The sequence below is a fragment of the Heterocephalus glaber genome, unplaced genomic scaffold, assembly GCF_053883595.1.
Source record: "Heterocephalus glaber isolate CG9 unplaced genomic scaffold, H.glaber_assembly_v1.0 deba00001613, whole genome shotgun sequence".
Taxonomy (NCBI): Eukaryota; Metazoa; Chordata; class Mammalia; order Rodentia; family Bathyergidae; genus Heterocephalus; species Heterocephalus glaber.
Window position 1 is genome coordinate 20,834,277 of NW_028258384.1, and position 27,483 is coordinate 20,861,759.

The 27,483-nt window shown below is 39.5% G+C and overlaps 1 pseudogene; it reads right to left on the bottom strand.

Annotated features, from left to right (window-relative positions):
- Positions 1-385: 385 nt before the first annotated feature.
- Positions 386-25,751, bottom strand: LOC101721117 (transforming acidic coiled-coil-containing protein 3 pseudogene; annotated as a pseudogene).
- Positions 25,752-27,483: the final 1,732 nt, after the last annotated feature.

Genomic DNA, 27,483 nt, shown 5'->3' on the forward strand with positions numbered 1-27,483 from the left:
TTTAAAGACAATCTAGATTTTTTTATTTTTATTTATTTTTTTATTTTGAGATAGGATCTTGCTATGTAGCCCAGGGTGGACTCGAACTCATAATGATCCTCCTGTCTCAGCCTCCCAAGTGCTGGGATCACAGGTGTGCACTATCACACTGGCCTAAGACAATCTAGTTTAAAAACAGATGAAGAGGCTGGGGATTTAGCTCAGTGGTTCTGCTGCCTGCCTTGCAAGTGTAAGGACCGGAGTTCGATCCCCAGTACCAAAACAAACAAACAAAAAACAGATTGAAAAACAGATGAAGAGAAGGACATAAAAACTACGAAAATTAGACAGGTAGGCAGGCAGGTAGGCAGATAAGCAGCAGGGGCCACTGTGGACACAGCTCTGGTCAGATCTTCTCCATCTTGGAGATGAGGTCGTCCCAGATCTGGGTCAGCTCCTCATTCTCCTTGGTCATCTGCTTCACAACCTTCTCCAGTGACTGGACCTGCATCTGTTCCTTCCTTAGGTTTGCCTGGAAGGCCAGTGCCTCTGCCTGGACCTTGCTCTGGACCTGGGTGATCTCCTCATTCGCCAGCCTGAGTATCTCCTCTGCGTGAGCCTTCAGCACCTGGTACCGCTGGCCCTCCTTCTCTACCCTGGTGATATAATCTTCCACGCATTTCTTCATTGACTCCTCGTTCTTCTGGTAGCCTTCAATCACCTCCTTCTGCTTCTCAAAGTGCTTGAATAGGTCAGAGAAGGACTTCTCCATGGATTTCAGGTCTACAGTGAGCTGGTCTCTCTCTGAGGACCCTCTGGATCTCAGTGTTGGTGACCTCCTTCTGTTTCTGGGCATCCTCCATCGCCTGGTACACAATGCCCTCAAAGCGATCCATAGCTCCTCACACCGGCACCTCAGCTCCTTTTTCTCCTGGGCTGCACTCACCCCTGCATCCAGGTCACTCTGGCTATACTGTAGCATGTCCACGATGGGGATGGGCCAGTGGGTGGGGGCAGGCCACCAGGCTCCAGGACACTCAGAGGCAGGCCTGGTACGGGGACATACAGCACACCCAGGAAATCCAGCTCCACAAGCTTGGCTTCTGGTGGGTTCCCTGAGGAAGGCTCCTCTGTACCCTGCACACTATCACTGGGACCATGGGCACCAGCCGCAGAGGGCTGTCCTTCAGGAGAGGGTCAAACTTCAGGTACAAGGACTGCTTTCTCCAGGCCGACTCCTTAAACCAGGATGTCCCAAACTGCTCTAGATAATCCACCTCAGCACCAGTGCCTAGAACCTCGGCAGGGTCTATGAAGCTTTCCTCCTCTAGGTTCAGGATGGGCTGTGGGCCAGGCTGGGAGGGGGCTGGCAGCACACAACCCAGGTCACATGTAGGAGCTGAGGCATCTGAGGAGCTCAAGGTTCCCTCCTGCACCTGGCCTTCTGTGCTCAGGGTATAAGCCGCCATCTGCAGCTCAGGCCTGTCATCCTCTGGGGCTGCGTACAGCTGCTGGCTCAGAGGTTAGTTCTCTGCAGGTGTTGTCAACCTGGCCCCAGGGCTTTCAGAGGTCTGGGCTTCTTTGCTGGCCAATGTAGAGCCACCTCCAAAGGGGTTGAAGTTTGGGTCACACAGCTTGTCCCAGTCGAGGTGGTAGGAGCCCCGGGAAGCCATTGCAGGGGTCACATCTGCCCCTCTGGCCCTATCTCACTCTTTTGCCTTCTTGGGAGCCTGTGGCTGCCTCTCCTTGGTCCTCTTTCCTTGTCTCCGTGGTGGATCTGCCCTTTTGCTGGTTGCCCCATTAGAGAAGTCAAACTCTAGCCTTATGGGCTCACACCTGGAACCAATGGCACTTTGGCTAGCAGGTTCCTCTGGATGGGGATCTGGGCTGGCCAGGGCCATATTCTGAGAGCAAGGCAGGTCTTCGTGGGGGTGCATCTGCACCTGGGCCTCCAGGAACATCAGCCTGGGCAAGGGCAGAGCTGGAGGGGCTCCCTCCCAGGGTTGCAGGAGGAGCACTCACTTGGTGTTGAGGTGCTGGAAGATCTTCGAGGACCTCAGTGGTGGGGGGCATGCTTTCAGCTGAGGAGTGAGAACTAACACTATCCTTCAAGGCCTAGCCAGTACTCCCAGACATTTGTCCTGGAGACATCTTATTTTCAGGTCTTCCCAGGCTCTAGGGTGAACGTGGGGAACTTGGGTCAGCAAGGTGCACAGGGCCAGGTTTGCTGCAGCTGTCGTCTTCGGAGGCTGAGATGGAGAAAGGCCAGCACCAGCCACAGCTGGTTTCTGGAGAATTCCATTGGGCAACATGGTATCCATAACCTTGGGGAGCTATTGGGTCTCTTTCTGTACCCAAGTGTAGTGAAACTTTTCTATCCCAATGCTGTCATCCAGAGCAAGGAGGATCTCAAGTTTGTTGGTCATGTTGGGACTCAAGATCCTGCATGTCTGTGGATCCTGCAGAGGTGTCTGAAAAGTCACCTTGGTGGCTTTGGCAGGGTTCTTGGGTGGTACATTTTCCTTCTGTGACAGACCAAGAACAGATGTTCTTCCGGTATGGGGTTGTGGTGAAAACAGAAAGTCACAGTTTTCTGCACATTTTTCATGGGTGACATTTTCATCATTTAAGACCTGCAGCTCATTCTGCTCATCACTGGTGGGCTGCGGGCCTGTGCTGAAGGAAGCCAAAGGAAGCCAAAGAAACTGAGCCTCCTTCCCAGCCTGGGACCAGCGATGCCAATCTTTATCCTGCTTTTAGCTACCCATTGGCATCTGCAGGTTCTTCCTCTAAGTCCCTACTGCAGTAAGACCTTAATCTTAGAAGAGTAGTTACTTTAAGACTGTACAGAACATCAACTTCTATACATTGCATTACATTTTGGGGGGCAAAATTTTACTGCAGATGAAATGAGAAGAGCAGTTAAAAACATAAGCAAGGCCCTTCCCTTTGGTCAGACTGGGAGGAGGGCGGTGTAGTCTTGGCTATGCTGCAGAAACCTCCACCCAGGACTGTTCTCCCTCCCTGGGCTTCTCCCCTCCTGCCCTTGAGTGTCTTCATCTCCTAGGCCTCTGGTATCTGATATCGTGGGGGGAGGTGAGAACAGGCCCAGGGAGGGTGGTTATGCCAAGAAGCTGCAGTCTTTACCTAGATGATAGAAGTACTGAGAAAAACTGACTCCCAGAAACTGCCACACCAGTGGAATACCCTGTTGGAACAGTAGGCTATATGTCAGCCAAAGGTCTGTGGCATGAGACTAATTGGATTTGCACACGATAATGGCCTCAGAATGACTGCAAGTCTAAGGATATTTGAAGTAAAAGATCTTAGTCTTACTCAGTTCTTTGGCTTTGATGTGGAGACATTTTTATCTAGCTGTGAATTTACTGGACAGATTCCTATCTAAAATGAAGGTACAGCTGAAGCACCTTGGGTGTGTTGGACTGAGCTGCTTTAATTTGGCTGTAAAATCAAAAGAGGAAAGAAATGTTCCATTGACAACTGACTTGATCCGAATAAGTCAGTGTAGATTCTGTTTCAGATTTGATGAGTGGAAAAGACTGTATTGCAGAAGGTGTGTTGGAAGGTCAAAGCTACCACTGCCTTTCAATTTCTACAACTCTATTATGCACTCATTCAAGAGAACTTGCCATTTGAAAGGAAAAATAACCTAACGTTTGAAAGACTAGAAGCTCAGCTTAAGACATGTCACATCAGGATCATATTTTCTAAAGCAAAGCCTTCTGTGTTGGCCTTATCTATCATTGCATTGGAGACCCCAGTACAAAATTGTGTAGGCTTAACAGAAGGATTAAATGTCTTCGGAAACATTCCAAGATAAATGGCAGAGATCTGAACTTCTAGTAAGATCTTATATCCAAATGTTTAATTGAATATTCATCAAATAAGTGCTTCAAACCAAATGTTCAGAAGTTGAAGTGAATTGTTCCTGGGTGTACTGCCTGGCAACTGACAGGGAGGCCCTGCAGGAAGACAGGGAGATAAACTTGGGACTTGCAGCCAGAAATCTGCCTGAATCTCACAGGTCTGTGACTGGCTTACTGAGACTCATTGACTTATGACTGCACCCTGCTGCCCACATTGTCTATTGTAACAGCAGAGACATACCCTGAAGGAGGCCCTTCATTTTTATTTTTTATTTCTTATTTTCAAAATTACTACTTTTTGGTTCTTATTTTTGATTTTTTTTTCTTCTTTTGCTACTCTTTTAAAATTGTTCTTTTTCTCTTTTTTCTATTTCTCTTTTCTTTCTCTCTCTCTCCCTAATTCCCTTGTTGTCCTACATTGTTCTTCATCTTCCTTTTTGTTCTTGTTCTGGCCCTGATTCATATTTCTTCTTTGTTTTTCTTTTCTTCTCTCTCCTTCTTTCACCTGTGCCCTCTGGCCTCACTGCTAACCTTCCCCTATCCCTCTATATAGCTATTCCTCCCTCCCCAAGTCCTTCTAACTCCCCATCCTCAAGGGTAAAAGTTGCTATATTGAAGAGTTTATTCACTATAAAAATATGTTAGATTGGTCCTTGATCTTGATTTAATTCACACAGTTGAAGGAGATAGGTTAATAACCACCATAAATTAACATTTTGTAAAAGGTACTTGATGCTATTGTGTTGCTGATTGTATCACTTGGGCTAAGGTGTTGTGATTGATCTAATCAGTTGTCCTTCCTTGTATAATGAAAATGAGATAGCCTCAGAGCCATTAGAGACTCAAAACCTAAAGACCAGCTGTACCTGGAAGACACCTCTGAGAAGCAATCATTCCATAAGGGTTCTAAATACATAAACAAAGATACTTACAATAAACAACTTCAAAGTATCAACCCAGGAACTAAACCAAGGACAGTACCAAAAACAAAAATGAGGAGACATTTAAGCAAGTCACAAACTCAGATTTCCACCCCACAAAAGGTAAATTCTGAGGGAAATGAGGTAGAAAAGTCAGATAATATACCACCTGGACACCCTGAACTCATAGCACAGGAAGTAACAAAACAGATGAATGAGGCTCTAGAAAAACTCAAAGAAGAAATAATCTCCCAGATATCTGCAGAGATGGTGAGCAGAGTGAAAGACATGATTAGAGGATCTAGAACAGAAACAGATAAAAAAAAATAAATGAGCCCAAAAAGATACTGGAAGCCATTAATGCCAAGCATAAGAAAGAAATGGAAACCATGATCATCCAAAATGAGAAAGAAATGGAATCCATGAAACAGATTCAAACAGATATTCAGGAGATTAATAACTCCAATGAAAGCATGCAGAGCAGATTAAGGGAATCTGAAGATAGAATATCAGATATAGAAGACAGGACTGCGGTTAAGGACCATGAAAACAGAGATATTTTTAAATAGTAAGGGAACATAAGAAATCAATTCAAACGCTGCTAGATGATGCAAAGAAGAATAACATAAGATGGATAGGAGTCCACGAAAAAAATAGGAGAAAGTACAATTGACATAAAAAAAAATGTTCACAGAAGTAATAGTAGAAAACTTCCCAGACAGAGGTGGAGAATTGGAAATAGAGATAAGTGAGGCATATAGAACTCCAATTAGCCAAGATCAAAAAAACTCTACATCTAGAAATATAATAGCCAAGATCCTAGAAACCTAACAGAGGAACAAAATCCTACAAGCAGTTAGAGAAAAGAAACAAATCACCTACAAAGGAAAGCCCATCAGAATCATGGCAGACTTCTCAACACAAACCCTCAAATCAAAGCCTGCAGTGAAGTATTTCGAGACCTAAAAGAAAATAACTTCCAACCTAGACTGTTGTATCCTGAAAATTTATCTTTCAAAATGAAAGGGGGAATTAGATACTTCCATGACAAAGAACACCCGAGAAATTTCATGAACACCACTCCAAACAATTCTAACCAATATCCTAGAAAAAGACAATGAAGGTCACAACTCCATGCGGCCCAACAGAGGGAAGCCACCAGGCAAGGTAAAAAACTGAAGGAAAAAGGGGAAAAATAAGAAATAAAAGAGCCAACAATAGTAAAATATCATGAAAAGGATGAGTCAAAAATCTATCAGTTATAACTGTCCATGTTAATGGTCTCAATTCACCAATCAAAAGAAATAGACTGACAGAATGGATTAAAAAGCAAAATCCAACAATAAGCTGTATACAAGAAACATATCTAACTCAAAAAGAAATACATAGACTGAAAGTAAAATGAAGGAAAACAGTTCTCCATACAAAAGGAACCCAGAAAAAAGCAGGTGTAGCCATCTTATTTGCAGATAAATTAGATTTCAAACCAAAACTAATTAAGAGAGACAAAGATGGTTGCTATATCCTTGTGAAAGGAAAAGTCCAAGAGGAAGAGATGACAATCCTAAATATATATGCACCGAATAAGAATGCCCCCAATTATACAAAGCAAACAGTAATGGACATGAAAAATCAAATAAGCACTAAAACAATTGTACTGAGGGACATCAATACCCCACTAACACAAATAGACAGAACATCCGGACAAAAATTAACAATGAAATTCAAGAACTGAACCAAGCTACTGAACAAATGGACTTAATAGATATTTACAGAGTGTTCCACACCACAAAATCAGAATACACATACTTTTCAGCTGCACACGAGTCATTCTCAAAAGTAGACCACATGCTAGTTCATAGGACATGTCTAACTCAATGTAAAAGAATTGAAATTGCCCCCTGTATATTATCAGACCATAGTGCAATAAAATTGGAGAACAATAACATGGGAAACTGCAAAAATCCCACAAACACCTGGAAATTGAATAACACCCTCCTGAACAACCAATGGGTCACAGAGGAAATTAAAGAAGAAATTAGACAGTTTCTACAAGTAAATGATAATGCCAGTACAACATACAGAAATCTACGGGACAGAATGAAAGCAGTTCTACACGGGATATTCATTGCAGTCAACCCCCATATTAGGAAAACAGAGAACTCAGATAAATAACCTAATGCAGAACCTCAAACTCCTAGAAAAAAAAGAGAATAACAAACCCAAAGCTCACACAAGAGAGGAAAATATAAAGATCAGAGCAGAAATCAATGCAATGGAGACTAAGAGAATGATACAAAAATTAATGAATCAAAGAGTTGGTTTTTTGAAAGAATAAATAAAATGAATAAACTTTTAGCCAACCTTATCAAAAAAAGGAAAGAAAAGGCTCAAATCCATGCAATTATGAAAAAGGGGAAGTCACAACAGAACCAGCAGAAATCCAGACGATCATCAATACTTACTTTGAGAACCTATATTCTAATAAAATGGAAAGCACAGAAGAAATGGAAAGATTCCTAGATACCTATGAATTGCCAAAGTTAAATGAAGAAGATATAGAAATTCTAAACACCCCAATTACAATGAGTGAAACTGAAAATGTAATAAAATTTTTACCAACAAAGAAAAGCCCAGGTCCTGATGGCTTCAATGCTGAATTCTACAAGACATTTAAAGAAGAACTAATGCTATTACTCTTTGAACTCATCAAGGAAATTGAAAGGGAAGCAAGGCTTCCAAATTCATTCCTGGAAGCAAGTATTACTTTGATTCCAAAACTAGGGAAAGACCCAACCCAAAATGAGAACTACAGGCCAATCTCACTAATGAACACAGATGCAAAAATCCTCAACAAGATACTGAAAAACACAATACAAAGAATCATCAAGAAGATCATAAACCCTGACCAAGTTGGATTTATCCCAGGGATGCAAGGATGTCTCAATATTCATAAATCAATAAATGTAATGCACTATATTAACAGAGTCAAGGACAAAAAACATATGATCATCTCAATAGATGCAGAAAAGGCATTCAACAAAATCCAACACCCATTCATGATAAAAACCCTACAGAAAATTTCAATAGAAAGTCTTTATCTCAACCTGATTAAGGCTATGAAAAACCAACAGCTAACATCATACTGAATGGTCAAAAACTGAAAATTTTCATGCTAAAATCAAGAACAAGACAAGGATGCCCACTATCACCACTCCTGTTCAATATAGTTCTGGAAACATTAGCCAGAGCCATTAGAAAAGAGAAAGAAATAAAAGGAATAAAAATATTAAAGGAAGAAGTTAAACTGTTATTATTTGTTATTATTTGTTATTATTTGATACTTTACCTAGAAGACCCAAAATACTGTGCCAAAAGGCTTTTAGACTTAATTGACAGATTTAGTAGAGTAGCTGGATATAAGGTCAACACTCAAAAAACAATAGCCTTCTTATACACAAATAGCAGACTCACTGAGAGAGAAATTAGGGAAACAATTCCTTTTACAATAGCATCCAAAAAAATGAAATATCTAGGAATCAATCTAACAAAGGAACCAAAAACCTCTACACTGAAAACTACAGCACCCTGAAAAAGGAGATCGAGGAGGATATAAGAAAATGGAAGGACATCCCTTCTTCCTGGGTACAAAGAACCAATATAGTGAAAATGACCATACTTCAAAAACTACTATATAGATTTAATGCAATGCTGATTGAAATTCCAACAATATACTTCACAGAACTAGAGAAAAAAACCCAAAAATTCACTTGGATCCAGAAGAGACCAAGAATAGCAAAAGCAATTCTAGGCCACAGAGACATGGCTGGGGGTATCACAATCCCCAACTTGAAACTATACTACAAAGATACTGTGATAAAAACAGCATAGTACTGGCAATGAAACAGGCCTGAGGATCAGTTGAATAGATTAGAAGATACAGATACTACTACAGATATACTCAGCCACCTCATCTTGACAAAGGAACCAACCACCCTCATTTGAGGAAAGATAGCATATTTAATAAATGGTGTTGGAAAAACTGGATTTCAACCTGCCAGAGATTAAAACTAGACCCATACCTATCACCATGAACTAAACTAAGATTGAAGTGGATTAAATATCTAACTATTAAGACAAAAAAACTAAACTTAGTGGAAGATAGATAGAACTCTTGAAAACATTGGCATAGGAAAAGACTTTATGAACAAAATCTCAGTAGCATGGGAGCTATCACAAAGAATCAACAACTGGGATCTCATCTTATTAAAAAGCTTCTGCACTGCAAGAGAAACCACCAACAGAGCTAAAAGACAAACTACAATGTGGGAAAAATATTTTCAGCAGTTGTACCTTAGACAAAGGACTACTATCTAGAATATATAAAGAACTGAAAAAAATCAGACCCCCAATTTTAAAGACCCAATTCAAAAATGGGCATCTGAAATGAACAGACATTTCTCAGACAAAGAAGTAAAAGCAGCAAATAAACACATGAAAAAATGTTTAACATCACTGGTCATTCAAGAGATGCAGATGAAAATGACACTGAGATTCCACCTCACTCCAGAAAGAATGGCTGCTATGAAAAAATCAACCAATAACAAATGCTGGTGGGGGTGTGGTGAGAAAAGAACCCTTCTCCATTGTTGGTGGGAGTGCAGACTGGTGCAACCACTGTGGAAATCACTATGGAGATACCTCAAAGAACTAGGGCTGGAGGTCCCATTTGACCCAGCTATCCCCCTGCTGGGGATCTTCCCAAAAGAATTAAAAGAATCATACCACAGTGATATATGTGCACCCTTGTTTATAGTGACAGAGTTTGTAATAGCTAAAACTTGGAAACAGCCCAAGATCCCATCAACTGTAGACTGGATAAAGAAGATGTGTTTTTTTAATAAAATGGAGTACTATTCAGCCATAAAGAATGAGAAACTAGAGTCATTTATAGTTGAATGGATGCATATTGAGGCCATACTCTTAGGTGGAATAAATAGGACACACATGTGTAAATACCAAATAGTTTCTGTAGGGTGAGAAACTGAAAGTGTAATTCAGGATAAAAATGAGTGAAACAAATAATGGATAGTTTGAAATTTGAAGAAAAGGTTCAAATGGGTAGGGGTGGCAGGAGGGGAAGGGGAGAGATCAGAGTTACAGGCTGGAATCTGGAATGAATCCATATATAGATTGTGTTTAAAACTATAGGTAGAGATGTAGATAGAGACTAGGCTGGAGCTCATCAGTGCATTGAGAAGGAAGAGTCCCTGAGATCAGAGGCGAGAAGGGTATGTTTCCAGAAGAAGCACATCCAACTATGTATAGTACGCACTATTCGATAGTGTGATAAATGACTGTTACTGTTTTAGGTACTTGTCCTAATGTGCTGTGTTTTCATCCTTTAGAGCATAATCCTACTTATATAAAAGAGTTTACTGTAAAATAGTGTACTGCTATGCCAGTGGTAGCCTCATGTATCTCATGTTTAACTGCGTATTTGAATAATATCCAGGGGCCATCACAGATGATTGATGTTTCCCTTTTCAGTTTGCACTTAGAAATTGGCACTCTGTGTTGTACTTTGTGATACACATGGATGAAATTGCCTAATAACATATTTCTCAGATTATATTTCCATCACATGTCACATGACTATATTAAAACTTAAATTTTAAAAAATTGGCGTATGTGGAGTCTACTAGTTAATTAGAATTTTTTCTCCAGACCGCTATTTGTTCAATATTAGTTTTGAAAATCTTTCTAAAACAAATCACATTTTCTGATGTCTTGTTAATGCTTGAGATTTTTTTAAAATTATATGGGAAAATGTTTAAGTACTTTTCTGTTTTCTTTGGTTGAGTTCTATTATATTTGAATATTATTATAGTTTTTTTCCCTTGCATTGTTTTTCTTTTAATAATTTTAATTTTTGTATATGTGTGTGTTTAGTGAGTGATAATAAAGTTATACATTTTAAATTTTAAAAAAGATATTAGCAGAAGGATCAGGAATGTACATACAAAATCTAGCTTTTACAGATGTACAAGTACCTCCTTGTGCTGCTGTTAAGATATCCAGTGCCATCCAAATTTGGCAAACAGCTTGCCTCATCAATTTGTCTTCTTGCTTTAGCAGAGAGATTCTAGTCAAGGTGTTGTTTAAGGCCCATTGAGTATAATTAGTCAAGACCTTGATGTGTTGCATGACATCCTTTCACCCTAAGGAAGGGACAAAGATATCCAACTGATCATACCAGTGAAATACCCTGCTAGACCATCAATGTCTTAGATGGAGTAAGTTTACAAGTTGATTAATATTCTTGACCCTCCTGTCTTGTAACAGTGCAAATCCCAGTATGCATCTCCCTATCTATCCAGGGAGTAGTCAGGGCCACAAATTGGTTCCAATCAGTGGACCAATGAGTGCCATTAGAGGTTTCTCATCTAGTCCCAGAGTGCCATTGAAGGCTTCCCATCTAATTTCAAACTAATTCTGAGATGATTAAACCAGTCTTCCACCTGTAAGGTTATGATGTGTATATGATGCTCAGGGAATGTCCATTCCAAGCACTTAGTAGGGTTAGGCCAATGAGAATAGTAATAATTTTTTGTTGTTGTTGCTCCCAACATAAGGGGGCCTTTCTACTAAGTTGTTCTATTGTGGGAGTTAACCACATATAATTATCCCATACCTGAAAGTAGCCATCTTGAAATCTATGATTGTTGGTTCTCATGATAGGACACTTACTCTTAATTAATAGGGGTTCTACTAGAGTCTGTGGAGATACTTCAGTGGCATTCTAGAAAACAAATCCAACTATGTCTAGGATCATTAAGGGTAGAGTTTATAGGAGAGATGCCGTATAATGGTGGGCTAAACTTTGAAATACTGAACTTTCTTGTGTCTCATCCATGTAGTCTTGTAGCTTATTATAATCATCTCCCTGAAATGGAGATACCCACCAAGAGAGTCCGGGGGTATTCATCAAGGGGAACAGGCTACACATCCAGCAAGATGTTTGTCATAATGACTTCATATTTCTGTGCCCACAACTAGAAAAAAAATGGATTCTTCTTCAAGTGGTATGAAAGTAATTAGTAAAAAAGCTAAGAGTAATGTCTCAGATTACTTATCGGGAGACTTTGTTTTCTTTCTGAATAAGAACTTTAAATATTCTATGGATTTACAAGAGTATTTAGGTTGTTGTTTACACTAAGGGACAGTTTCTGTTTCCCAGGGCTTCAGTCAAGTGAAGTGTATCCAGAAGTCTAGACTTGATACCTTGACAGCTGACAGAGGTGACAGAATCACAGTGTATGGCCCCTCCCAAGTTGATTCTAGGGAAGGAGATGATGAGAGAAGAGATTTTACCAGTACTAAATCTGCAGGGTAGAATATGGGATTTCTCTTTTCTTTAGGCAGAGCTTTTGTTAGCTGCTGAAGAGTCTGTTGGAATTTAGCCAGTAAGGTGGCATCTTTTAGCAAGGCATCTTTTAGCATCTCTACAAAAGCAAAAATCAGTGAGAAAAGGATGTTCATAAAGCATTTTCAGAAAGATTGAGACCTAGAATTTGAGGTGTATTTCTTACTTTGATAAGAGCTAATGGTAGTAAGTGAGGCCAATGTAGATGGGTTCCTTGGTTCATTTTGCAAAGATGTGTCTCTAGGGTCTCATTTATTTTCTCTACCTTTCCCAATGATTGTGGCCTCCATGCACAGTGAAGGTAATAGAGACTGCCCAGTACCTGAGAGATGCCCTATGTGATATCTCTTGCTTTAAAAGAAGGGTCATTGTGACTTTGTAAGCTCTTAAAATGTGCAAATCTGAGGACTATTTCCCTCTCCTTGAAGGTAGAAGCTTGGTAGAAGCTGTACCCAGAGCCATGAGAAAACTTTCTGCATTCCCTATCTCCCAATTATCAACCTGCAACCTCCAACTCCTTGCCTCTCCCTGATAACTAATATCAAAAACAGTTAAAGTATTTGAGTTTTCTGACAGTTGAAAGTCTTAGAGTTGGAGAGGAGAGGGGACAAGAAGAGGATTAGGGTTTTCTTAGGGGAAAGAGAAAAGATTAAAAGAGCAGTTTGTAGGATCTCATTTGCCTAAAGTATTTTGGACCCAAAGATGTATGTGATTTAAGGAGACTGCTTCCCTGAGTGTCATCCCAAAGGCCAGTCCTGTCCATGGTGTCTCAATATTACAAACAATTAACTTAGACATAAATTAATATACAGTTAATGAGGGACTGGGCTCTTAAGAAAGTCAGTGAAAAGTAAAGACATAGAATTGTGGCTACAGGCACATCTGAAGAAGAACAGGGTTCAAGATAAAGATGCAATGGCCAGGCCTATATACCTCCCAAAGGGATAAGCAGTAACTTGGAAGTAAACTGTAATTAGCAGTCCCTGGTTCAGGAGGTCCAGATAGGCATCAGTTGCTTAACTGGGTGACCAGAGCATCCAGACCCATCCCTTCTCCAAAAAGTCTGTCCTTTTCAAGTACCCCTGCTATGTAACTCACTTCCCTATTGGATCAATATTAGTTAAACAGCTATACTTGCAATCCTACAGGTTTACAGGTGACATGAACTCAGTACATCTGACATCTAGCAGGTTGGGAGTTATTTTTTTTTCTTTTTTTTTGGATGAAATTCTTTTATTGGTACATTGTAGGTATACAACACAATTACATTTCTCATTGGAAATTGTACCTTTACATAATGCATCTTGGTTTTTATTTTTTCCCCATTCCTAGACCTCCCTTGACACCCTCCACCCTTCCCTATTTACAAAGACTTTATTTCCATTTTTTCCATTTCTCATCATTTTTCCTTTCCCTTCTTTCCTTTCCCCTGCCCCTAACACTACCCCTACCCCTTTGGACCTTTTCTTCCTATTTTGCATTATCGATTATTCATTCTAATCATTGGTACATTTTAGGTATACAATATAATGATATTCATCACTGGAAATTTGTATCTTTACATAGTCTCCCTTGGTTCTTTTCACACTTGCCCAGCCCTCCCTTCCACCCTTCCATTCCTCCCTATTTATAAAGACTTTGTTCTTATTCTTCCATTTTCTCATATTAATCACATTCCTTTCTATCCTTTCCCCTAGCCCTCCCACTTCCTTCCCCTTTGCCCCTTTTCTTCCTATTTCACATTACCTATTATGCATTTAGTCCTTATTTACACTTTCACTTTCTCACACCAGAGAAACTATTCAGTATTTATTCATGTGTGTCCTATTTATTTCACTTAAGAGTATTGCCTCAATGTGTATCCACTTAGCTATAAATGTCTCTAATTTCTCATTTTTTTAGGGCTGAGTGGTACTCCATTTTTTAAAAAAACCACATTTTCTTTATCCAGTCTCCAGTTGATGGGCATTTGGGCTGTTTCCAAGTTTTGGCTATCACAAACTGGGCTGCTATGAACATGAGCACACATATATCATATATGTGGTATGATTCTTTTAGTTCTTTGGGGAAGATCCCCAGCAGTGGAATAGCGGAATCAAATGGGACTTCCAGTCCTAGTTCTTTGAGGTATCTCCGTACTGATTTCCACAGTGGTTGAACCAGTCTACACTCCCACCAGCAGTGGAGCAGGGTTCCTCTTGCCCTACACCCCAGCCAGCATTTGTTATTGGTTGATTTCATGATAGCAGCCATTCTTTCTGGAGTGAAGTGCAATCTCAGTGTTGTTTTCATTTGCATCTCTCAAATGAACAGTGATGTTGAACATTTCTTCATGTATTTATTTGCTATTTCTACTTCTTTGTCTGAGAAATGTCTGTTCATTTCAGATGCCCATTTTCAGATTGGGTCTTTAAATTTGGGAGGTCTGATCTTTTGAAGTTCTTTATAGATTTGAGATAGTAGACCTTTGTCTGAGGAAGAGGAGGTGAAGATTTTTTCCCACATTGTGGGTTGTCTCTTCACACAGCTGGTGGTTTCTCTTGCTGTGCAGAAGCTTTTTAATAAGAGATCCCACTTGTTGATTGTTTCTGCTAGTTCCCGGGCAACTGAGGTTTTGTTCATAAAATCTTTTCCTACACCGATGTCTTCAAGCGTTCTACCTAAACTCTGCTCCAACTGGTTCAAAGTTTCTATTTTAATATTTAGATCTTTAATCCATTTTGACTTTAGTTTAGTGCATGGTGGGAGATACAGGTCTAGTTTTAATCTTTGGCAAGTTGAAGCCCAATTTTTCCAGCACCATTTATTAAAGAGGCTATCTTTCCTCCAGTGAGGGTGTTTGGCTCCTTTGTCAAAGATGAGATGGCTGAGTGTGTCTGTCGTTGTTTCTGCATCTTCTAATCTGTTCCACTGGTCCTCAAGTCTGTTTCTTTGCCAGTACCATACTGATTTTATCACAGTAGCTTTGTAGTAGAGTTGCAGGTTGGGGATTGTGATACCCCCTGCCATGTCTCCATTACCTAGAATTGCTTTTGCTATTCTGGGTCTTTTCTTGTTCCAAATCAATTTTTGGATTGTTTTCTCAAGGTCTATGAATTATGCTGCTGGGATCTCAATTGGAATTGCATTAAATCTATATAGCAGTTTTGGAAGTATGGTCATTTTCACTATATTAATCCTTCCTACCCAGGAGCAGGGGATGTCTGTCCATTTTCTGATATCATCTTCAATCTCTCTTTTCAGAGTGCCATGGTTTTCAGAGAAGAGGTCTTTGATTTCTTTCATTAGGATGATTCCTAGGTATTTCAGTTTTTTGGATGCTACTGTGAAAGGAATTATTTGCCCTAATTCTCTCTCAGTGAGTCTGTCATTGGTGTAGAGGAAAGCTATTGATTTTTGTGTGTTGACCTTGTAACCAGCTACTTGACTGAATTTGGTTATTAAGTCTAGAAGACTTTTGGTGGAGTTCTTGGGGTCTTCTATATAGAGTATCTTGTCATCTGCAAATAATGACAATTTGACTTCTTCATTTCCTATCTTTATTCCTTTTATTTCTTTCTCTTGTCTAATTGCCATGGCTAATGTTTCCAGAACTATATTGAACAAGAGTGGTGATAGTGGACATCTTTGTCTTGTTCCTGATTTGAGTGTGAAGGATTTCAGTTTTTGACCATTTAGTATGATATTGGCTGTTGGTTTTTTCATAGATGGCTTCTATCAGTTTGAGATAGAGACCATCTATTCCAATTTTTTTAGGGTTTTTATCATAAATGCATGTTGGATTTTGTCAAATGCTTTTTCTGTGTCTATGGAGATAATCATATGGTTTTTGTCCTTGGCTCTATTGATATAGTGTATTACATTGATTGATTTGCGTATGTTGAACCATCCCTGCATCCCTGGGATGAATCCCACTTGATCAGGGTGTATGATCTTCTTGATGATCTTCTGCATTCTGTTTGCCAGTATCTTATTAAGGATTTTTGCATCTATGTTCATTAGTAAGATTGGCCTATAGTTCTCTTTTTCAGTTGGGTCTTTCTCTGCTTTGGGGAACAAGGTGATGCTTGCTTCCAGGAATGAATTTGGGAGTATTCCTTCCCTTTCAATTTCACTGAAGAGTTTAAACAGAAGTGGCAGCAGTTCCTCTCTAAATGTCTTGTAGAATTCAGCAGTGAAGCCATCAGGGCCCGGGCTTTTCTTAGTTGATAAGTTTTTAATTATATTTTCAATTTCATTGGTTGATATTGGGTTGTTCAGAATTTATAGGTCTTCTTCATTCAACTTTGGTAATTCATATGTATCTAGGAATCTGTCCATTTCTTCTGTGTTGTCCATCTTATTGGCGTAGAGGTTCTGGAAGTAGGTATTGTTGATCATCTGGATTTCTGCTGGGTCTGTTGTAATTCACCCTTTTCATTCCTAATTGCATGGATTTAGGCCTTTTCTTTCCTTTTTCTGACAAAGTTGGCTAAAGGTTTGTCAATTTTGTTGATTCTTTTGAAGAACCAACTCTTGGCTTCATTGATTTTTTGTATCATTCTCTTAGTTTCCATTGCATTGATTTCTCCTCTGATCTTTATAATTTCCTCCCTTGTATGAGCTTTGGGGTTGTCCTGCTCTTCTTTTTCTAGAAGCTTGAGGTTCAGCATCAGGTTGTTTAATTGGGATTGTTCTGTTTTCCTAATATGCATTTACACTGCTATGAATTTCCCTTGTAAGACTGCTTTCATTGTGTCCCATAGATTCTGATACATTGTATTGTCATTGTCATTTAATTGAAGGAACTGTCTGATTTCTTCTTTAATTTCCTCTGTGACCCATTGGTTATTCAGAAGTGTGTTGTTCAATTTCCATGTGTTTATGAAATTTTTGAGTTTCTTTTGCTATGGATTTCCAATTTTATCACACTATGGTCTGATAATATACAGGGGATAAGTGCAATTCCTTTGCACTTACTTCAGCATGTTCTGTGTGTGAGTATGTGGTCTATTTTGGAGAATGACCCATGTGCAGCTGAGAAGAATGTGTATTCTGATTTTGTGGGGTGGAAGACTCTGTAAACATCTGTTAAGTTCATTTGTTCAAGAGTTCGATTGAGTTCTAATATTTCATTACTTATTTTTAGTCTAGTTCATCTATCTATTTGTGGCAGTGGGGTGTTGAGGTCCCCCACTACAATTGTATTAGTGCATATATGACTTTTCATGTCTGTTAGTATTTGTTTTATGTAGTTGGGCACACTAGTGTTTGGTGCATAGATATATATGACTGTCATCTCTTCCTCTTGGATTGTTCCCTTTACACAGATGTAGTGTCCTTCTTCATCTCTCTTAATCAGTATTGGTTTGAAATCTACTTGATCTGCAAAAAGGATAGCTACTCCTGATTTTTTTAGCGTTCCTGTCACATAGAGTACTGTTTTCCACCCTTTAACTTTCAGTCTATGAGTTTCCTTTTGAATTAAATGTGTTTCTTTTACATAGCATATTGTTGCATTTTACTTCTTGACCCATTCTGCCAGTCTATTTCTTTTGATTGGTGAATTGAGACCATTAACATTGATGGTTATAAGTGAAACGTATTGACTTGTCATTGCCTTGACTTTTTCTTTTCGTTGGATTCTCCCCCTTTACGTTTAATTTCTTGTCATGCCAGATGGGTTCATTCTGCTTTGCTTCCTGGGGTTGTGATCCTCAATATCTGTTCCTAAGATATTGTGTAAAATTCTTTGGAGTGCTGGTTTGGTATTCATGAAGTTCCTAAGGTGCTCTTTGTCATGAAAGTATCTTATTTCTCCATCCATTTTGAAAGATAGTTTTGCAGGGTTCATCAGTCTGGGTTGGAGGCTGTTTTCTTTTAGGGCTTGGAATATGTCACTCCAAGCTCTTCTTTCCTTGATGGTTTGTGTTGAGAAGTCTGCTGTGATTCTGATGGGCTTTCCTTTGTATGCGGTTTGTTTCTTTTCTCTGACTGCTTGGAGAACTTTGTTCTTCTGTTGAGTTTCTGGAATCTTAACAATGATATGCCTATGTTTAGATTTTTTTTATCAAGTCTATTTGGAGTCCTATATGCCTCACTTATCTGTATGTCAAGTTCTTTTCCCCTGCCTGGGAAGTTTTCTGCCATTATTTCTGTGAAGAGATATTTTATGTCATCTGCACTCTCTCCTGTTTCTTCATTGACCACAATCAATCTTATGTTATTCTTCTTTGCATCTTCTATCAGCTGCTGGATTGATTTTTCATATTCCCTTATAATTTTGAAGCAATTTTTCTTTTCCTGGTCACTAATTGCAATCTTATCTTCTATATCTGAAATTTTGTCCTCACATTGGCTCATTCTGCTGTTTAGACTTTCAATGCAGTTTTTCACCTCCTGGAAATCTATTTGCATCTGTTTTATGGATTCCATTTGTTTCTTATGTTGGGATTCCATCATCTTCCTGATCTCCTCTCTAGATTTATTAATCATGTCTTGCACTAGGGGCACAATTTCTCCTGTTATCTGAGAAATTATTTCTGATTTCATTTTTTCCAGATCCCCTTTTGTTGCCAGTTCAGTGGGTCCAGGTTGTTGAGTATCAGAGTGTTCCTTCTCATTTCCCTTTCGGGTTGCTGTAGGTGATCTGGAAGTCTGGTTTTGAGACTTATTTACATGTTTTCTCATTTTGACTGGAGTGGTAGGCTGTTAGCACCTGCATGGATTACCTCCTCTGAGCCGGTAGAGGTGGGACAGGGGTGGGAGCAGCGGTAGGGATGGTGACCCCAAAGCCCTTTCCTGTGGGCTGGGAGCAGCGGGAGGGATGGTGGCCAGAAAGCCCCTTCCTCTGGACCAGGAGCAGTGGGATGATGGCTCAGAAGACCCTCCCTCTGGGCTGGGAGCTGTGGGAGGGATGGTGGCCTGGAAGCCCCTTCCTCTGGGCCAGGAGCAGCAGGACAGAAGGTGGCCCAAAAGCCCTTTCCTCTGGGCTGGGAGCAGCAGGAGGGATGGTGACCGGGAAGCCCATTCTTCTAGACCAGGTGCAGTGGGATGGTGGCTCAGAATCCCCTACCTCTGGGCCAGGAGCAGCGGGTCTCAGTACCTTGGTCTGGTGGTCTGGTGTCCTCTGTGTCTTTGTAGTGTGGAACCAGGTGGCTGCCTGTCTGCAGCAGGGTGATTTGCCATCTTCTGCATGACTTGGGACCTCAGTAGGGCATGGGAAGACCTGTCTGTCTGCAGCGGGGTGATTTGGCATCTTCCACGTGACTCGGGACCTCGGTAGGGTGTGCTTCTTCCACGAATTCTATAAGGATGTTAGTGAATCCATCTCTGCTATCTTCTAGTTTTTCTCTAAGTCTGACTTAGATTGATCTTCTTGTTGCTATCTAGTAACTACTGGATAGTTTTCTCTTTTTATTTTATTTTCTTTTTGTCTTCTTTGAGGTCTTTTTCATAATTCCCTGTTGTGTTCTCAATATCAGACCATACTCTTTTCTCATTGGTCATTTCTGCAATGCATGAATTATTTTTCAATTATTCAATTCTATTCAATCAAAAAATTATTCAATTTTTTATTTCAGATATTTCTATCCAACATCATTTTGAGGATTGTATACTGTTGTTGAATCTGCCATTCAAATTTTGACCTGATTCAGTTAGCTCATGCAATTTTTTACCTATTTCCTCAAAATTCACTGTGGGCATATTGAGTTAATTGCTGTGAAGTTTTGGTTCATTTCTTCTTTGAACTTATCTATTTTCTTCATCCCTTCTATGAACTTTTCATAGATTTCTCCTACCTGATATTTGTTTTCTTCTCAGTTTGTGATTCTTGCTCTGCTTTGGGAGAGTTGAGGGGGGTGGAGGTATTCTACTTCCTTCCCTCTCTGTGTGTGTGTCTCTCTCTATCTCTCTCTCTCTCTCTTTATATATCTACATCTATATAGATATAGATGTAGATATATAATTGGCCCCCTCTTTTTTTCCCCTCCTTTGGGGAGGTTACTGCAGATTGGAGACTAGAGAAGTGAGCAAAGTTTGTGGCTTACATGGAGATTTTTAATAGGGTGTTCCCTCCCTATGAATAATTTTTGGCTTTATATGACCATTGCTAATATTTACTCCTTCTGTTATTTACTATAGGTGATTTTGACTCTGGCCCTATGTTTTGCCAAAAGAATTACTTCTGGTTATAACAGCATCTACAGGTTCAATCTTATAACACTTGTGTGTGACAGTCCCTGCAGTTACACTTGCCTCCTTTGTCTATTCTCTGTGCACATTATGACAGTTTATTATTTGTGGTTGTACTGCAATGAGGTAGGTGAAGTGGGGTGGGGAGAATAGCAGGTGGTTGGATGAGGATACCAATTGGGAGGTTCAAAGGGGGGAATAGTGGTAGGTGGAAGAAAAGCTTAATGCAGCATCTGATTTTATTGAAGTATTTTTAGTTGAATTCAACAACTGAGGTTTGGAGACCAGAGCTAGAAAGATAACTGGGTTAAGAGAATTACTAATATTTTGACCCTGGCTCTCCAAGGTCAACAAGGACCTGGGAAATGAGGGGACATTTTCTATAAGATATTACAACATTGGTGAGTCTCCTACCCTCCTGAGCAGGCAGATTGTTGGACTGTAGAGGACAGTATTCAACCAATGTATGGTGTGCCAGAAAGTAGGGTCACCAAAGAGGGAAATGCCTCCCATTCTTTCATGAGAAGCCACGTGGTTGGGAAAGACTGGCCCATCCTGGCAGTTGACATTGTTAGTGGAGCTAAGAGTCTCTGTACATATTTACAAAAAGAATGCTTAATGAGCCCTAACTTACCTTGATATATAGCAAAAGGTTTATTTTGATTAGCACAGGTCTCACTTTAACTTGGTCTTAAACATCTAGCATAAAAGTATAATAAAAGATATATAAAAATAATACCATAGTAATAAAGGCTAGATATAGAAAGAGGGCTCCAATCACTGACCCTTGCTCTCATTTTCTAGTTACACTTGAGGCTGACCACTCTTATGGCTCAATTATGCTAGAAAGCTACAGTGGAAGCTATAAAAGCTTAGCAAGAATCTTTAAATTCCTTAGCTAAAATCATCTTTCAAAACTGCAGACCTCTCCATCTTCTAACAGCTAAAACTAGAGGGATTTGTACACTACTAAATTAAACTTGTCTTTAGATAAGTAATTCACATCTGGTAAACTAAGATCTTAAAACAATAAAATAAATATCAGAGTTCTAGATAACTTCCATCAGTAAACAGTTCTAGGATGCAGCTTGTTACAATTGCTATTCCAGTCCCTTAAGAGCAGTGTCTGGATGTGGCTATTTTTCCCAATTTGCCTTTCCATTATAGTACTCAAGCTTTGGTTGTACATGCTTTAATCTCTTGGTATACTTTGTTTGTGCTCATTTAGAGGCTGCCAAACTCCATATGATCATGCAGAGGGAACCAATGAGATATGTGCCAGACTCTTTTTACCAGGATTCACTAAATTGACCTTGTAAAGGGAGTTCTTAAGTGCTAAATTGCAACATAACTTCTGAAATCCCCTTAGATTAGCACTCTGGAGAAGGCTCCTCACTACAGTCTCCCCTATACCAAACCTTCTTAGCTCAAACCAGCTACATTGAAACATTATCCCCTAACCACAGCTAGGGATAGTTCTTCAGAGGAGGGAATATTATAGGAAACTAAGTTAAATAAAAATTAATATACAGTCAGAGAGGGACTGCACTCTCAAAGAGGTCAGCAGAAAAAGTAAAGACATCAGAATTGTGGCTGGAGGCACGTCTGAAGAAGGCCAGGTCTTATGATAAAGTTGCAATGTCTAGGCATACATGCCTCCATAAGGGATAAGCAGTAACTTGGAACTATACTAGAATTAGCATCACTTGCTCCAAGAGGTCCAGATAAGCATCAGTTGCCCAGGTGGGTGACCAGAGCATCCAGACCCATCCCTTCCCCAAAATGACTGTTCTTTCCATGTACCCTTGCTACATGACCTGCTTCCCTATTGGATCAATATTAGCTAAGCAGATATACTTGTAATCCCCTAAGTCAATTATATTTTGACCCATGTTGTACCCACATTGTGACTTTGCTGTATAAATTACCCCTGACAAAGGGTCTGGGTGGCAACCAACTCAGGACACCTCTTGTCCCTCAGGAGCTATCTCTCAATAAATTTTTCCTCTTTTAAAACTTCATTGTCCTTTGGAATTCACTCTTCAATTTCAGGGGACATGAACTCTATACATCTGACATCTAGCAAGTTGGAGGTTATATTTCTCCTATATCATCAAGAGTCAATTTCCCATGCTGATTTTATGAGAAATTTTGCCTGACACATTGGATGGGTCTATGCTTATATGTATCTCCCTAGTGAGCAAATTTTAGTTTCATCTGACCCAGAAATGGGCTCTTATGACCTGAGGGAGTACCTAATGAGGCTGCTATATATCATAGAGTGGTTCTCTTGACACCACTTCCCATTTCTGGTTAGAGGGAGCCAGTACTTCTTGGCTTCAGTTCTTTTTCTATGTAAGCATTGACTTTTAGGGGCTTGGAAGCCTCTAAAAGAAAACATAGAAGAAAAGGAAAATATCTAAGGCTGCAGAGGTTTGCAGAAAAAGAGAGAGTAAAAGTGAGAAAAAAGGAATAAACTACACTTCATAAGACCAGGGGTTAGGGGAAGTAGTGAAGAAAAAAATTGAAAAGTCTGTGGATAAATTTTTCCAAGTCCCAGTTCTGACAACACTTTTGCTCTTGTTCCTGGCTTGCTAAGAGAAAATGTCATTGGACAGGGCCTGAGGTGGTTCCTGAAGATGAAACAGAGAGCCCAATCCACCTTAACCGTAGAATAGTTTCATAGGTTCAGTGATTCCCATCACAGAAAAAGAATTTTCCAGACACATCATTAAGAGGCACAGTAAGGTTTCATTAGGCAGAAATTTAAAAAGTAAACACTCAAAGAAATAGAATGCAAGCCCTCAAGAGAAAGAGGCATGTAAGCTACAGTTTGGAGGTGGGACTCTTCATGTGCTTTTGTCAGTGGAAATCTGAAATTTGTGGATCTATAGTCTTGGTATTGATTTGGAGGTATGCCCCACCCAGAGAAAGATTATGGTCCATTCAGAGGAGAAAGCTCATTTTACAGGTGAAAAGATTATCTATTCATAGGAAAAAGAGGAATGTGTGCAAGTAAAAAGGGAATGGCTGAATCATTTGCAAGTGAAAGGGAATTGCTCAAGCTTATTGTGTTCTTAGAGAAGAAAAAATAATTTTGACTGGCCTTATATTCTGCAGTTCTAGTTTTTATTTTTAATATTATGATTTTTACTTGTCTCTTTTCTTACCAATCTCTAGCACTTCTGTTGAAAGGAAAATAAACTTCTCTGTAGCCAAAACTGGACGTGCTAACAGGGAAAGATGACTTCCCTCCATTACTTTTTTAAAATTAATTTTATTGGTACATTTTAGGTATACAATATAATGATATTCATCATTGGAGATTTGTACCTTTACATAATATCTCTTGGTTCTTATTTTTCCCCTTCCCCTGCCCTCCCTTCAACCCCTCCACCCCTTCCTATTTACAAAGACTTTGTTTCCATTTTTTCATTTGCCTGGGCCTGGCTCCCTCAGACATCTCAGGGATTTTCTTTGTTCTGCCTTCCCTTCATATTCAAATAAGATATAACTCAGCATACTGTGTTACCAATGAGCCCGCTATATATGAAATTCTGTAACAAATAAGGTTGTCAGGCCCATACATAAATGAAGGATTGAAACTTGTAAACCTGCCCCTTCCTTAAGTGTATAATAACCCAGATCTGGCTGAGTTGCTCAGTCAGTCTCTTTGTGGAGAATTCCCAGACTGACCCTCTGACGTCAAGAATAAAACTGTATACTCTGCCTCTGAAACTTTTGGGTGCATGCTCTATTCTCCTGGACTACCTGCATTGAGCTGTAACAGTAGAACTGTATATACTTCATATAGGGGGAAGAGATGTAATTCCCAAACCTATTAGATATCCAAAATGTGAGTTTGTGTTCTTTAAAATTGAAGAATGAATTCTAGGAACAACAGAGTTTAAGAGTAAGAAAAATTTATTGAGGAAAGAAAGCATCTGTCTAAGAGAGACAGAAGGGGGACCAGAAAGTTGATTGCCTGCCCACCCCACTTTTCATTGATTTTTTTTTTTTTATGATACCACTGTTTTAATATGATACATCATAGGACACACACATAAAGATGGCTATTTTAAAAAACAGATAATACTAAGATAATATTAAGAATGTAGAGAAATTGGAACCCTCATATATTGCTAGTGGGAATGTAAAATATTACCACTTTGGAAAATAATTTGGCAATTCCTTTTAAGATTAATCATAGGGTTCCACTCTTAGCGATATACCCGAGAGAAATGAAAACAATCCACACAAAAATGTGTAAACAAATGTTCATAGCAGCATTATTCATAATGGCTGAAATTGGAAATAACCTAAATGTTCATCAACAGATGTCAAAGGAGGAATGGATGATCACAATGTGACACATTCATACAATGGGATAATACTTGGCAGTAAAAAGGAAGGAAATTCTGAGAATTGCTATAACATGGATGAAACTTGAAAATATTAAGTGAAAGCAATGAGTCATAAAAGGCCACATATTATATAATTCTATTTATATCTAAGGTAAGGAAGTCTGAAGGGACAGAAAGTAGATAAATTGTTCCCTAGGGTTGGCTGGTTGGGGATCAGGGAGTAGGGATGGAAGAATGACTGCTAATGGATACCGGTTCTCATTTTTGGATAATGAAAATGATCTAAAATTGATTGTGGAAAAAAATAATATAAACACATATATATGCCACTGAATTGTACACTTTAAATGTATGAGTTATATTACAGAAGGTGGATTATATCTCAATAAAGCTGCAAAAACAAACAGCTCTTTTTGTACGAAGTAGGTAGATCAAGTTAGACTCTTGATTCCACTTATTTGGAAAGCAAAAAGCATAGTTTATAAAACCAAACATTTCCTCAGAAAGCTGAACTTTGGGGGTTGGGGGACATTTTAAAAATGAAGAAGGAAAAGATTCTTTATTGCTCAAAGAGCTGAGAGAGAGAATCACTTAGAGGAAGTATGAGAAATTAGAAATTAAGGTACCTAAATGGCTGAAGGGAGACAACTCAAAAATGGATCTGAAAGTGGACAAGGAACTGCCTGAGACTCTTGAATTTGGGTTGCAGGAAGGACGACAATGAATCCTTTGCTTTGGAATTCTTGCTGTGGACCAAGCCTCAAGGTGTGAGCCCACCAAAAAGTGCTTGAAGTCTTTACATTGCTAAAAGTCTCCTCTGTCCACTCCATTTCCCAACTTGCTTCTAGATCCGTGTTGCAGTCTCTGTGACCTCTTGGAAAAGATGTGGCCCCCTTTGAACACAGGGGCTCTAGGAAAATTCCTGGTGAGTCCGGTTGACTCACATGTTGGAGAAACTGAGTTTCATCTGCAGCACTTTGAGCACGTTGGAGCAGATCATGAACGGATATGGGAAGAAATGTGGATTTTCTTCACTTTTAAGGATATCTGTGCCTTTTTTGTGTGTGTTAACTTTTTTTATTGGTACATTGTAGGTATACAACACAATTACATTTCTCATTGGGAATTGTACCTTTCCATAATGCATCTTGGTTCTTATTTTTTCCCCATTCCTAGCCCTCCCTTCATTCCCTCCACCCTTCCCTATTTAGAAAGACTTTATTTCCATTCTGGATAAAGAAAATGTGTTTTTTTTATAAAATGGAGTACTACTCAGCCATAAAAAATGAGAAATTAGAGGCATTTATAGCTAAGTGGATGCACATTGAGGCGATACTCTTAAGTGAAATAAATAGGACAACACATGTGTAAATACCAAATAGTTTCTCTGGTGTGAGAAACTGAAAGTGTATATAAGGACTAAACGTATAATAGGTAATGTGAAATAGGAAGAAAAGGGGCAAAGGGGAAGGAAGTGGGAGGGCTAGGGGAAGGGATAGAAGGGAATGGGATTAATATGAGAAAATGGAAAAATAGGAACAAAATCTTTGTAAATAGGGAGGAATGGAGGGGTTGAAGGGAGGGCTGGGCAAGGGTGAAAAATAAGAACCAAGAGAGACTATGTAAAGGTGCAAATTTCCAATGATGAATGTCATTATATTGTATACCTAAAATGTACCAATGATTCGAATGAATAATCGATAATGTAAAATGGGAAGAAAAGGTCCAAAGGGGTAGGGGTAGTGTTAGGGGCAGGGGAAAGGAAAGAAGGGAAAGGAAAAATTATGAGAAATCAAAGATGTTTTATACAGCAAAGCCATATGGTAAGGCGGGTACAAAGTGGGACAAAACTATAAGACCCAATGGAAATTTACAAGGTGGGGATGAGGTGGGACAAAACCATGATCAACCAATAAGATTACAAGTACAGTCACCCAGGTAATATTGATTAAATGGGGGTCCAATGAGGGAGCAAGTCTCATAGCAAGCATATAAGAACTTTCAGTAAGGGTCAGGGTCAGGGATATTTCTGGAAAGGCTGGGTGATTGATATCTATTTAGAATATCAATCACTGCTATTCATCCTACATGGGTGTGGTAGTTTCTCTCCTTTTACAATGCTGGCCTTCAGTGAATGTGTCTCAATTGTTCTCTATGTTGGCTCCTTGCTGTGTTGGCTCCTGGAGGGCTGGGGCCTTAAGGGAGGCCATGTTTAACTGCCTACAAGGTATCTAATTAACTTACCTATCTACAATATACTGGCTGGCACTTTGCCTTTACACTATCTTACCTCAAGACCCTTTTACTTCACATCTATATCTCCAGTTATTTATCAGTAAGTAGTTCTATCTAGGGTAAAAATTTCCTGTATGGGTTGTTACAAAGCAGGTCCTTCATACCAGAGGTCTGGAATAGGGTTGAGAATTTGCATTTCCAACAAATTTCTAGGTGATTTTCATGTCATCGGCCCAGGAATCATTCTTTGAGAATCAGTGTGTTGAGCTGTAGCATCCTAATTTTTCATAATCTGACAACACTCTAGAACCTGCATGGATTGGGTGCCTGGGGACAGGATGTCTTATCTCATGAACTCAAGGGAACAGCTTGCTAGCCTGCCTCTCACTATCTAGGTACCTGACCACACTTTGATGATCACTAATCTAAATAAAACATACAATTTGTTCACTTGTTTACTATGTTCCAGCAGTAGCAAAATTCTGTCTGTTCCTAAA